Genomic DNA, 14,760 nt, shown 5'->3' with positions numbered 1-14,760 from the left:
CTTACACAGATGGGGTTCTGTAGCACTGATGGTGCGTGCCGGGGGAAGCGCACACTGTCAGAATCCTGGTGGGTTGTTCAGTACATGGGATGGATGCATTGATGCCAGGTATGCGCTGCATACCTGATGCTATTTACTAGTGCTGTTCATTGGAGATATGGCTGGTGGCCACTTAGGTTTGTATTACGTGTCTCGTTAAAGGAATGGTTCGGTCAAAAAATGTTATTGTCCCTACGGGTCGGCAATGTGTTTTTAAGCCTAAGTCGCTCGATTTTAGAAAAATTTCCTATGGACCTTACCCGAGTTTTCGTCCATTAAACGCACGCGAAAACAGGCACCAGGGCGCTGCCATTTTGTGATAATCCTATCACTTGCCCCATCACCCTGGCTGACCTCCTTTTTTTGCGGCACTAAATCATATCCCCCGCCCCTGAGCCTGACATTATCAAAACATTCATATTCCCCGCCTCTCTCCGTGACGTTACTGTGCTGCGTAGGTAAACGCGCCCAGTCGTCTTCTACGCGACTTCACACAGAACCCGGAAACCAACACAGATCAACTCACAACACAGCGCGGCACAATTCGGAATATGAAACTGTACTTTAAAATCAAACAGCAATACGGTACATTTGGTAAAGTACATTTATTTGACATTAAATGTTTAGAGAATATTCAGCAATTGGCATATTAAATCGGAATGGAATTTGTTTTCTTTTCTCTCGATCCGCAAATCCGGAAAAGTTTATCGTGAGTCACGCACTGTTCCTTTATGGTACACAGGGTGTTGGTTTTCGTTAAAAGAAGCACTTTGGACGCATGGTGAACCGCAAGGCTGTTCCATCAACTAGGCACTAGGCCACCGTAAAGGTCGATATGTTGCTTCTAGCCGCTAGTACCGCGTAAGGGCATATGGCCCTTTGGCGATCGTCCCATAAGATGGTCAATGTAGTGCAGTTGTTTACAAGAAGCTGCAGCTGGCAGTTGAAAAATCTGTCTGCCGGGGTCTGGAATAGGTGGCAGTGGCAGTACGGTAGGATGTACCTGTTTAGAAAACATAACAATTGAAATTAGTCTCACCAGCCGATCTTTATTACTATTATTCATTTTATTTATTACGGGCGAGCTGAAACTGCTTGCTTGCGAGGATAGTGCAATGGAGTATGTTCGGCTCTAAAAGCAATGCGAAACTAACGAAATAAATTGAGGGAAACACACAAACTAATGATTTTTTGTTACCGTTGAACCACTGAGAAACGAATGTTTGTCTACATGCGTGACGAATGGGCACATGCATGCCCATTGTGCATTGAAAGACGATCCCACAAATGTTGTACTTGCTCTTCATTCATTCCGGTATTAAAGCGTCTAAAGAGTTACTTACATTATATTTGCCATTTCCATTGTATCTCTGTCTGTAAATCCCACTGTGTTCGTGCCAACGATTTTTCATATACTGAACTAACATGAAACTCGGTCTAGTTTCAGAATTTTCAGCCTTATTGTCTCTTATGTTATTGCCCCCCTCCTTCAAATGAAGTCCTTTCGGCATGGTCCCTGTCTCTCAAGGTCAAAAAACAATAGAACCTTATACTGCCAGTGCGAGTCGTGGGCCTCACCAGCCCGCGAGCAAAAAATCAAAGCCACTGACCTTCACTCTGCATGAGCATACATTCTTACTTTGCAACATCCCGTGTAAAGCCATCTGTGAGAACTTGAATTTCGACTCCATGTTTGTACTAGGCCTCAATGTGCAAATGCGAACTGGCTTCTCTCCCATCTGCAACGCCTCGCTTGGCACGTTCTAAGGCCCCCCAATTTTGTCCTCGTTGTCCGCGAGCTTTGCAGCCCTAGAGAACCATAACTATGGAGACATTGACTTTTTGGGGAAGGTCAGGGAAAGTATAAAGTACCTGAGGAGTTGAGTTGAAAGTGAGATTTATTGTTTATTTGTTTTATTATTTGCAATACACAAGCCTCCCCTCGGTTAACAGTGCGCAGCATTTACATGAGACTGCGAAACTTAGTTACAGCAACAAAAATATATACATACACATATTCACAAGGTCAGCGATATGAGGTGAATAGAGAGAGAAGTCAAAGATGACACCCATGTTGTTCGCCACCCAGGATGGTGAATGGAGGGTTTAGGGTTAGCATACTTTGTATGCACACTGTTTACAATAACATTATTTTCAAAAGACAACCAGATTACAATGATTTATTTAAACCGGGATTTCAACTTCACAACAAGCTCTGCTTTGGGTGGACATGGCACAGTGGCAATGTTTGGTGGCAATGCATCGGTGCTCTGCACAGAAACGCTCAAAATTCCATATCTGTGCTTCTCTAGTACACTAACAATATGGCCTTTAAAAAGTCGAACTCCATTTCCTCATATACTGGTTTTACCCCCCATTTCTTAGTTCTTTTTCCAAAGGTCGTAGTGTAGCGAGGCATCCCTACATTTCCCGTAGTCCTAGACTGTTCACGGCCCACATTCTCATTATGGGCCAAGACCGCTAGTAGAGTCCTATGTTTCATGCCCTGTAAGCTGAAATGCAATCGCTTTGGCCTGTACTTTAGGCACATATTGTGAAATACCTCCAATTCTCCTGTGTGACAGAATTCTGTCAGTCCCCTTAAATCTCTTGATAGAGTTTTATCGAAAACAATCTTCTCAATGGCTTTGTGTGTAGGTGAAGATGCAATCAACCACTTCTTCTTCCGTGCCTCATCTGTGGACAAAGGGCCATGTTCACATTGGTGGAAATGTTGGTTTTCTGTCCAGCGGTGAACGTTGGTACAGTGGTGCATCAGTGACCACCATTTTTCAAGTAGGATTTCCACTGACCCTTCACAAGTTTTGGAGCTGCACCAAAGATGGTTGCTGATAGACTGGGACCACTGCAAAATACTTTCAAAACCTTTTTTTCCCTGCAGCCGAGATTTTCTTATTGATTGATTTAGCAAGATGCCATACGTCAAATTGATGTTTAATATGTGGGAACTGCTCTCTCATTGTCTTGGTAATTGAAACGTGTCTGTCCGTGGCTATGAGGTCGATGTGTATTCCCCTTGATTGTAGATATTGCAATGATTTTATAAATCCTAATTTCTCCATGGCCACTGAGGATTTACATTGGGACACCTGCACGACCACCGAACTCACAGTTTTCTTACTCTCCATGTCCTAAAAGTGGTAGGTGCAGTACTTGGCAGAAAATTCAGGGCTGTCGCACTGTCCATCGCCGGCTAGCCTGAATCGTTTCCCTTCGAATGTACTTGCTAGAGACAATTGTTCAATTTTCCAAGCATCACTAATGGCCGGAATCAGATAATCATGTTGGTATTTGTAGTACTGTGTTTTAGAAATGAAATGGAGTCCCACAAACTGAAAGAAAGACTCTAACATTCTAAAACTGAACCCACTAAAAAGTGAGGCAGCTGCACACAGTAGATTGCCTGCTGGCAGCTTCCCCAGCATCGGTTGTGCAGACCATGAGAACGCATGATTTAATCTACAGGCGGCATGTATTTTGACGTTACTGCCTTGTTTTTGACGAGTCACATGAATCAATGGCTCCCCACATACTTCCCCTCCAACTGAATGCCCACGTTTCAGCATACTTATAATATCCATCAAACAACTGTCGAATACTATGTATTTGCCCTCTTTCATTAGACTGTCATCCGGCGTGAAAGTTGTTTCAGACTGTGCCGTTGAGGACATATCAACTAATTTGAAAGAAATATCGCTGATATCAAGTTCTGATGCGTCGTTGGGTGCTGCTGCTGGTTCATTCTCTGTCATTTCAACATCTGTTACTTCAGCATTGATGGGAGAACACAACAATGTCGACAGCTTTTTGGGTGGCATTTTTTTGGCGGGTGTAGATTGTGCGAATTGATCTGCGACTACTTCAGAGCTATCTTCAATACATTCAGTATCATCTTCTTTTGGTGGTGCAGTCGAACTGTAGCAATGGTCCAATACAACTTTACTGGATTCTAAGGACACATTCAATTCATGTTCTGGCCATTGGACATGAGCATCTCGAGTCTCAACATGCCGCGTCTGAATTAATAGTTCCTTCATAGTGTAAATGGTCTACCAAGCAACATCCCCCATTAGCTTCACTGTCTGTGTATGTATAGTTTGTAGACCCACAGCTAACTAGAGGACAGATTGGAAAAGGGATGTTCATTTTAAACACAATATAAAGTATAGTACAATTGACAGGAAAAAACATAATATAGTCCCCAAAACAAAACAATTCCTAGTTTGTAACTAACCTTATTTTTGTTTCTTTTCTTTGCAACTTTCTTGACTCGAACTTCAACATCTGCACTCTGTTGCTCCGATTCGTTTCCGCATGTCTTCCCTTCCTCTTGCGCTGCAACAACTATATTTTCTGGATCCGCATAGACAGCACGGAATGACGCTCCATCGACTCCCTGAAACATAGTACTTTCATTTCTATGTATCACAATATTGAAAACATAAAACACACGTGAGGACGAACACACAGGTACATCTCAATAGCTAAACACGAATTAAACATTCTGTAGAACAATGAAACGACAAGTATTCGAGCTCTGATGATCTAGTTCGATGGAACTATCAGTATCCATACCTCTGGCTTCGCATGGACTGCCATGAATGGTTGTATTGGAGAGGAGGCATCAGCAACTCCCTGAAACACAGTACTTGCATTAGTATGGTTTTCAATATTGTAAACATAACACACACTTGGGGCCGACGGCACAGGTACATATAAAGAGATAACCACAAATGATGCATTGTCTAAAAGAATCAGGGAATATCTAAATATGATCAGATTTCATTGACTTATTTCTCTGATTTCTTTACATCTGCATCCCCTACAAGGGATGTTGTAATTGTAGAGGAAGCTCCGTCGTCTCCCTGAAACACAGTACTTGCATTAGTATGGTTTTCAATATTGTAAACATAACACACACTTGGGGCCGACGACACAGGTACATATAAAGAGATAACCACAAATGATGCATTGTCTAAAAGAATCAAGGAATATTTAAATATGATCAGATTTCATCAACTTATTTCTCCGATTTATTTACATCTGCATCATCTAAATGGGATGTTGTTATTGTAGTGGAAGCTCCGTCGTCTCTCTGAAACAAGTACTTGCGTTAATAGAGAAGAAAGTATAGCAAATGGAATCACGTTATATGATGACGCTTGATGGAGCTGTCAGTATCCATACCTCGTGCTGCCGAAGAATATGTAGGGATGTTGTAAATGTAGTGCCCACTTCCGAAAGCTGTTGCGCCGATTCGTATACGCAAGGTCCCGCTTCCACTTCCCCTGGAATTACTTGAATGTCAGGCTCTGCATCAAGTGCAGGGGTTGACCCTCCATCCAATGCCTGAAAGATAGTACTTGCATTAGTAAGGATTACAATATTGAAAACATAACACACACTTGGGGTCGACCGCACAGGTACATATCAATGGCTAACCACGAATGAAACATTGTGTAGAACAATCAAACGACAAGTATTCCAGCTCTGATGATCTAGTTCGATGGAGCTGTCAGTATTTATACCTCGTGCTGCTGAAGAACATCTAGGGATGTTGTCAATGTGGTGGACGCTTCAGCATCTCCCTGAAAGACAGTACTTGCATTACTATGGATAACACTAATCATAACTGAAAACAAACCCCAGTGGACGATAACTAAGGTGTATATCAATTGGAAAGCACTAACCAAACATTCGGTAAAATAATTACACGATACAATAAAAATATTACTTGACATGCATAAAACAAGTCTGTAGCGGAATAGCCAAGTAAGATTACCTGATAAGCGCTAGAAGTGGTTGATAACTGCGAGCACGTCACGGATGTAGAGTGTTCTTGCTTCAGATTCAAGGGATAGTCAAGCAGTTGGAAAGGTACATTTTTGATTGATAATGAAATGCCAATATTAAAAATTGCCATGTAAGGAGACAGAATACTTGAGAGTAATGCTATTGAAAATGCGCAATATAGCACAGTTCCCTGTGTCCATATATATATTTCGTTTGTGGGTTATGAAATTGAAAAAGAATATACTGATAAATGTCATTATTCAAAAAGCTATACACTCATATCAATGTCGAAAGTATTACAAGGGACACAACACCTAAAATATCAATGAATCCATTCAGCTACCTACACACTACCGCAAGGCTTAAAGCTAAATCCGGACACTTGACTCACCAGTGGCGGAATGTGGACGAATAGAGTGGGAATAGCGTTTGCGAGCAATTTTCATGTTGTTCGCTGTTTATTCTTCTTTGTTACCCAAGATGTTGTGTACATGTTCGAGGAAAAGTGCCGGCTGCAGATGCGGTATCGATCACCCCTCTTGTCCTCTGAACCTTGTTGGACTCTACTTTCCGCTCATCCAGTGGATATCCGCAATGTCTGACCCATTCTCTTATTCGATCAGCAGTTTTCGGGAATACATGCATTGTAGTGCCTTCAGATTTAGCATGGGTCTTCGAAGGGCAACCACTAATCGAACAGGCAGGCATTGTTGAAAATTCTGAAAAGTAAATATCAACATTATTATACAATCTTGATGAATAAAAATGTGATACAAAAGTAAATGAACCATACAATGTTCAATGCAAGGTTTGTTTTGGTCGCAGGAACTATACCAGTTCATCATGTGCGGCTTAGTATTTGCATAAATTGCAGAAATTTATAAATGATGTGACTAAACTCTGAACATGTGACTCGTCCCTTGGATGTTCTGTCTTGCACGAGAAGGAAACATGCTTTCATTATAGACTGGACCCCCGAAGGATGCAATTCGATGACAATTGACACAGATGAAAATAAATAGATCTATTGCTAGCATAACAATGGAAACTCAAGTCAATATCATTGAGACCAATGAACATAGCACTATTGAGTACTCTACTCGTAAATAGATAGAAATTTAAAAATCAACGAAATATGACTAGGATACATGGCCTTACCTTGACCAACAAACAGTTGGATTCAGCAAGCAGAGCAGTATGTTGCAGGAGAACCGGTAGATGGCCACAGGTAGCACAATGACGAGTTTGCTCGAAGCGGTCACAGAAGTTCACGGATAGCACGACGACGAGCACATTAGCATAGATCTCAGTGGTTTTCAGGTAGCACGTTCAGGAGTTGACTTGCAAAGCACAAAGATGTTCTCATGAGACATATCAAGTGGTTTATAAAGTATTACAAACAGGGGTGTGTTTGTGAATGAATGACGTGTGTATGTCGTGGTATTATGTGGTTTGCCGGGGGCCGGCCAGCGTGGGAGTCCTGGCCGGACACATGGGGTCTGAGGAGGCCATGTGAGCGATGGGCCCTTGGCGTGGATACCTTTTGAAGTGTACATGCTGTTTGGCACCTTGGCCGTTCGCGCCCCTGACAACCCCCCATGGCAGCGCGCATCCACTGGCGCGAACCGCCTTTGATAGAGGGGGGTGGGATGGATGGGCCTGGGGCGTGCAGATAAGGCACAGGTAGACTGTGAATGGAGGCACACTTATGTGGATTGCAGGGGGGCGGCCTGCTTCAAGAGGGAGCCCTGCTTGGAGACACAGGGTCTGAGGAGGCCATGTGAGCGATGGGCCCTTGGTGTGGGATACCTTTTGAAGTGTACATGCTGTTTGGCACCTTGGCCGTTCGCGCCCCTGACAGCCCCCCATGGCAGCGCGCATCCACTGGCGCGAACCGCCTTTGATAGAGGGGGTGGGAAGGATGGGCCTGGGGCGTGCAGATAAGGCACAGGAAGACTGCTGAATGGAGACACACTTGATTCATTTAAAAAATCGAAACAACCGTTGTTAAAATATATGTGGTGTTTTATTTTGTTTCTTTTTTTGATGGCACAAAAATACAAAACTTTACACATTGTACAGGTCAGGTTGCAGCACAGCGAGGGAAAATCCCCTGTACTGACCGCTGTCACTTGGGAAAGATTCTCTTATGGCACGAACGGCACAGACGGTTATTACTCTTGGAACGTGGTGTCCAAGCCTCCCGTGAAGCCACCATGTAAAGGAACGATAGGCCACCAGCTGGTACCACCTGTTTAAAATAATGATACAAACTGTTTTTAAATGACCAAGATAAGTTGATTAAACGTTTCTTGTCAATGACAATTCTTGTAACTAATGGCATTCTGCTCGGACAAATGCTATCTAGACACTGCACACTATTGAACGACTTTCATGCGTTACAATGATATGTAGATGTAATTTTGGATATAGGAGACGACCATGAAATAGTAGTGGCATCACAAACAGATTATACTTACTCGTTACTCGGATTACGAGGACCAACAGTTGTACGAAGTTCGTGCATAAGCACCATCATTATCCTCAACATAGACCGTGTGAGGCAGGCTGCCCTGAAGTCTGGCAGCTCGGTGATGCATTGTGGTCGTGGCTCGCCTTCCGAAAGGTAGGCCATGCATCCCGAATTTTCACAGCAGCAGCAGTTCTCCTCCTCGGTTGGCATTAGCTCGCACCAATTGCATGTGCACCAGGTGGAAACACCGTCCATGCGACTAGGTCCAGTGTCTTCATCCGTTGATTCGTCCTGCCAACTGCCGTCCGAAGCCCCATCGTTTTCACGTGTTTCCCTTTCCAGTAGTTCCTCCTCGGTATACTCGGGCTCGTACATGTAGGGCATTATTGTAGCCATTGTGTGGTAAACGAAAATTATTTATAGCGATGGTACAGGTGTTCACACGGGCTACAAGCGGCAAAGGTAGCTGACCAGAGCACAGAAACGAGTCACAGAATACTCAAAGTAACACAGAGAGAGGAATGGAATCGAAAATCTGCTGCTGTGTGTTGTGAAACAGTCTGTTTATACTTATTGAGGAAAGAGGCGTCTTGCCATTTCCATGGCGACACGTCATTATCTGAAACGCAGCGATTGTTGACACGAGACGTGCTTTGGCGTTGTGAAATGGGCGGTACGCGTCTGCTGATGACAGGCTCAGAGGCGGGGGATATGATTTAGTGCCGCAAAAGCAGGTCAGCCAGGGTGATGGGGCAAGTGATAGGATTATCACAAAATGACAGCGCCCTGGTGCCTGTTTTTGCGTGCATTTAATGGATGAAAACTGGGGTAAGGTCCATAGGAAATTTTTCTAAAATCGAGCGACTTAGGCTTAGAAACACATGGCCGACCCATAGGGACAATAACATTTTTTGACCGAACCATTCCTTTAAGTACCTCTGCTGCCGGGTGTCTGTCTCCCCCAGCTCCTTTTCCTCGCACGCCCCTCTTCCACAGCGGGGCCGCGCTCTGCTGTGCTGCCGGGTGTCTGTCTCTGCCGGCGCCTATTCCCTCGCCTGCCACTCCTCCTCAGCGGGTCACGTCCTTCGGGGCTCCTCCCGCTTGCTGCTCCTTATTGCGGACTACTTCCTACTGCTCCGGGCCCGCTCGGCACTGCTCGCCCTCCGTTCTGGCAGGCTGGAACCTTTTGCTGGGCTGGGTTCCTCAGCTGTCCCTCATCGTTGCAGGAAGCCCTTCTTATCGGCTCTGTTGCAAGACAATACGAAAACTAAAAAAGCAAGGGAAACGAACCAATACTGATAACACAAGAAATAATAATAGACTGCTCACTAGGGTGCCCCCAACAGCAAACAACGCAGGAAAGCAGCCAGCAAAGCGGCTGCCACAGGACGTACAAGGCAGTTGGAGACCCAGCTGCACTACGAAAGACACAACCAGGAACAGAGAACAACCAGGGAGAGGCACTGTGCAATCAAGCAGCCCGCACACCCCAGTGCAAAGGCCAAAGCACACACGAGGTACACGGCCCACCATCACTAGCCGGCACAGAGGCCCCACCACGCAAGTCAGCAAGAGTGGCAACGCACCACTCACAACGCCACCAACAGCCCACACAAACCACAAAGGGCAGTGGCCCCTACAAGGCCTGGATGCCTCCAGCGCCCCGCACTACCTGGCCCTGATACGGCCGCATACGGCCCCATAATTGAAAATTGCCAGCAAACCCAACAAAGGCTAGTTACACCCGCAAGTGACCTGCAAGCCGCACAGGTCTGTTCACAAGACCACATACGGTGCCCACATCGGCAGGTGGCCCAGAATGCCACACAAGGCTGGCCGACCTACAAACAACCAACTGTCTGGGTAAAACAGATCGGTGACGCCACCAAGCCACACCCGCGAACTACACCATGCTCAAGACTGGACCACGCAAGGCCTCAAGGAGATGGGAGACCTGACGCAACACCTGCCGACGCGGGAGCATGTGCCCTTGCCAATATGAGGCCCGCTTCCCACGCCCCGTTCCGACGACGGCCGGCCCGTTCACCCTCCACCGCACCATGATCAAAGCCAAAGGTAGGAAAAATGTGTCACAGAGTTTGAGGACTACATGCGGGAAATAGGTGACCATGACCCGCCGAACAAAGTAGCCATATTCACCAACCTAGCAGGAAAAGACAGGTATCACAAAAACGATCCCTGTGCAAGAAAGGAACACATACCAACGCCTCCTCGCGGTAGTCAACGACAAGCTGATTATACACACCAAGAACTTTGAACGCTATGCATTCAATTAACGCGTGCAGCTTCCACATGAGTCCATTGATGAGTTTGTCATCCGTCTCCAGCAGAAAATTAGCAGCTGCGACTTCGACAACTTCAATGATGAGGAGGCAATACGACTGAGGATCATAGAAGGGTGTACCTCGTCAACACTCAGGAAACATCTTCTCAAAAGGCCCTTCTCCCTACAAAAGATACTCAACCTGGCAAGAACACATGAGCGAGTGGACGCACAGTCAGCCACCATTGAAAATAAAAACCAAAGTGACTACATTGCGGCACTCGCAGTAGGACAGCTGGGCTACCCTGAACCTACCAGACCAAGAGGAAGGCGAGGACTCAGAAATCCACGACACCAAACCCTGAATGAGGCGCAATGCCACAAGTGCTGATTGGAGGTCCCACACAGACCACCATGCCCGGCCATCGAAGGAGATGCCGGCGATGTGGCCAAGAAAGCCACTTTCAGGTGATGTGCATAGTGAGACCGCTAACAATTCCTGCATGCCGACCTACACCACCACCAAGCCCGGCTAAAGGTCCTCACCCATCAAGAGGGGCCGATGCCCGGTCAGTATACGGAAGGATCCAGGCTCCGCTGCCACAAGATAGATACCGGGTGCCACTGGTGGAACAGACTGCCGTCATGAGGGTCATCCCACCAAAGCCACGCGGGCATGAGCACCCACTCCACCCGGAGTCAAACCACCGAAGACCTTACGAGATGCCGAAATGGAGGCGGGGGATGCAGAAGCCACAATCCAGGTCAACAGCGAGCAACTTTATCAAACCAGAGAGGAAGCATACCCCCTGGGCAGGTCCCAAGAACATGTATTCCAATGGGGAATAGCACAGCCGGTACAACCAAAAAGGCTGCCACGCTGCAACCCAACCCAGGGACACTGCAGAGTACCCACTGTCATCCACATGATACTGAGTCCCGCCGTAGGACACAGTCGCCTCAGCCATCGGACGGCACTACAGCGTGCCCTCTTCAACATCCACTACAGATCATTGGAAGTCACCCAGGTGAAGGACTATATGCCTGAACAAGAGACGGGAGGGACGAGGAAAGCCAAAGAAAGGACGGACCGCGCAGATCCCATCCTAGCGACAAGGGACAAAGAACCAGTGACAACCACGACAAAGGACCACAGTGAAATCATGCAAAAGGCCTCCCTCTTCCACGAGTTATACCTAGAGGAATATGAACCAACGAAAGAGGCAGCAATCGAGATGAGGGAAACAGAGAGCGAAGAGACATATTAAACACTGCAATGAGAAAATTAGGGGGAGACCCGCAAGCAACCGAGCAGGCCTCATCGAACTACAAAGAGACCCCAATGGCTTATTGAGCAAATGTAGCCCGGGAAGTCTCATGTTAAGTGGGGGAGAGGTGTTGCGAGGGAATGATGGCACAGCCCCTTTAAGAAAAGGACTTGAGACTATGGGAGGGCCCGGGAGGCTGGAGGAAAGTGAGGGGACAAGGGAAGTGAAAGTCAGTATGTAACATGGAGGAATAAAGTGAAGGTCGAGAGGAAAGTGACTCCTGTGTCGTGTGTGTGGGGCAGGTATGCAGAGGCCCCCACTGGGGTCTAACAAAACAGGAGGATGAGCAGTGTGAAGGAGGCTGGAGAAAGGTGGCCAGCAGGTAGGATAGAAGGTTGGAGATGGTTTAGAATAAGCAAGAGGTGGAGAAGTGTAAGGATGCACAATGTCATACAGAGTGATGAGGTGGAGGAGAGTCAGAAGGAGGTTGAAAGCTGCACCAAAAGGGGAGAAGAGGAGTATGTTCATTGAAAGGTGCGAAAGACACAGAGAGGTGAGGAGGCAGAGACAGTAGAAGACCCAAGAGTTGTAGGGCAGAAGCAGGCACACCTCAGTGTTGAGGGATGTGAGTGGAGGAGCAGTAGAGGTACTAGCCCTGGTGAGGCATCGAGGAGGAAGAGCGAGAGAATAAGTCAGTAGGTACAGTTAAGTTCCCCTTTATTACGACACCATTGTGACTCATTGAGGAGATAGAGGAGGGCGGGATATTGGAGACTAGAATAAGGACTGTGGGGATGGGCCCCTAATCACCTTAACCAAAGGCAGGCCCACCACTTAAGAATGTTTGAACATAAAGCAAGTTTATTGTACATATGTTTCGGAGAAGGGCTAGATGATGCTGTGGAGTCAAACGTACCCGAGTCTCTCCGAACCACATAAATTGACATATTATATACATTTATATAATGGAGGGAAGGCCATGTGGCCCAAGGCTTAGGTCAATGACGTGGGAGGACGCCCTGGCGTAGTTTGAGCTCACGCCCATGGAAGTCAAAGGGGGGAAAAAGCGAGCACACCTGGTCTAATGCCCAGTACAGCAGTTAAATCGATTTCATTTTTATTAATCCACCAATTGCCAGACTTATGCCGGAACTTCAGCATGGGGCTCAGTAGCCAGTGATCATTCGATGCTAACAATGTTTAGCACGCTCCCGAAAGTAACACATAAGGCCAGATTACGGTGGTCTGTGGGGAATATTGAAAAGTTTAACAGGCTACTGGGTCATTCTGGCTTCGACAAGGGGGAATCTTGAGAAAATGTAATTGAGATCTGGGGAAGTTACAGGCCCTTTTTGGCTGAACAGACCGCAGGTATTTATTAAAGAGCAATCAATCCATCAAGCCCGGGGTAACCTTTGATTATGGTATCACGAAAAACAAAAAAAGAGCTGAATGCAGAGTTGAGGAAAATCAAGCGTAACCACATTTTAGCAAGGAAGGAAAAATCGTGGTACCTCCTGTCAGCTAGGCTGAGGCACAGGTCCTGGTTGAGGGGGCATAGATCTTCGACCAATAGTGCAGGCTGGAGTTTATCGACCACTTGATTAAGATCCATGATTACAAAAAAAATTTGGAATCTTATACGTAGTCATGGGGCAGGAGAGGGGGCTAGGGAGCTCTCTGTTATATCAGAAGTGTAGTGGGGACATCATATTGAGACCGTGTTTAGGGAACCAGAGGAACGTAGTGGGGCAAAAGAGCAAAAGTCTATGCATGACTCTCAGGTTGGTGCCTATATTCGGGAGGCTGACCTGACTGCTAACATCATGAAGTCGAAGGCCTCCAGGGTCACTGGCCCCAACGATCTTTGGAATTTAGTCCTGAAGGGCAATCCACCCTGGTGGGCCTCTTCCCTTTACCAAATGTTCCTCCAGATTTGTGAAACGGGATTAGTCTCCCATTCTTGGAAACAATCAATTTTAATCCCTGTTCACAAGAAGGGCCTACGCACCCATCCAGCAAATTACAGACTTCTGGCTATGCTGGATTGCAGCTCAAGGATATTTGCAAACATACAAATCTGCTCTCCAGATGGGTCACACAAAGAGGGTTATGGAATTTTCAGCAAAAAGGTTTTAGGAGAGGATGTGGGACCACACACTCAATGTAGACTATGCTGACCTTAATCTTGGATTCCCAATGCTATTCAGGAACAACGCTATATATATGTTTCATCGATTACTCAGCAGCATTTGACTGTGTGATTAGAACAAAACTTTGGGAAAAGCTGATCCGCTGGGGTATAGATACGTCACTTCTATTTTTTATTAAGGCACTCTACAGTGAGAGACAGGTCAGAGTTAGACTATCTTAGATGGGGGAGCTCTCGGACCCCTTCGTTACCATGCGTGGGCTGAAATAGGGGTGCCCACTTGCCCCTCTGCTTTTCAACCTGGACATTTCAGACTGCCTCTGTCACTGAAGTCAGTTAATATTCACCCCCTCGGTTTGGTGAGGACTCTGTCCCCTTGTGAAGAGGGTCCCGTCGGACGAAGGGAAATGGGGAAACATGGAGTACTGACAGTGGCCCACGAAACAGCCCAGCCCTTACCTTGTTTCGCCGGGGTGGACGTCACGGGTGCTGTCCGGGGCTCGGAGCTGCGGCCGGCCGCGGTGCGGAGACGCGCGCACCCCGGCGTGTTCCTCTCGCCGCCGGAGCAGGCAAGAAGAGAGAGGCGACGGGCCAGACGGAGCGGGTCGCTCTACGGAGGCAGTTCGCTCGGCGGGGGCGGGCGAGCAGGGACACCCAAGCAGGGGAGAGGAGGGGCCTTGGAAAACACATGGGAACGTGGACGGGACTCCCCTGACAGGCGGGAGTATCG

Source organism: Ambystoma mexicanum, chromosome 6q (assembly GCF_040938575.1).
Source record: "Ambystoma mexicanum isolate Mex_15411 chromosome 6q, UKY_AmexF1_1, whole genome shotgun sequence".
Lineage (NCBI taxonomy): Eukaryota > Metazoa > Chordata > Amphibia > Caudata > Ambystomatidae > Ambystoma > Ambystoma mexicanum.
The sequence above is the reverse complement of the archived record's forward strand: the minus strand, read 5'-3'. Positions refer to the sequence as shown.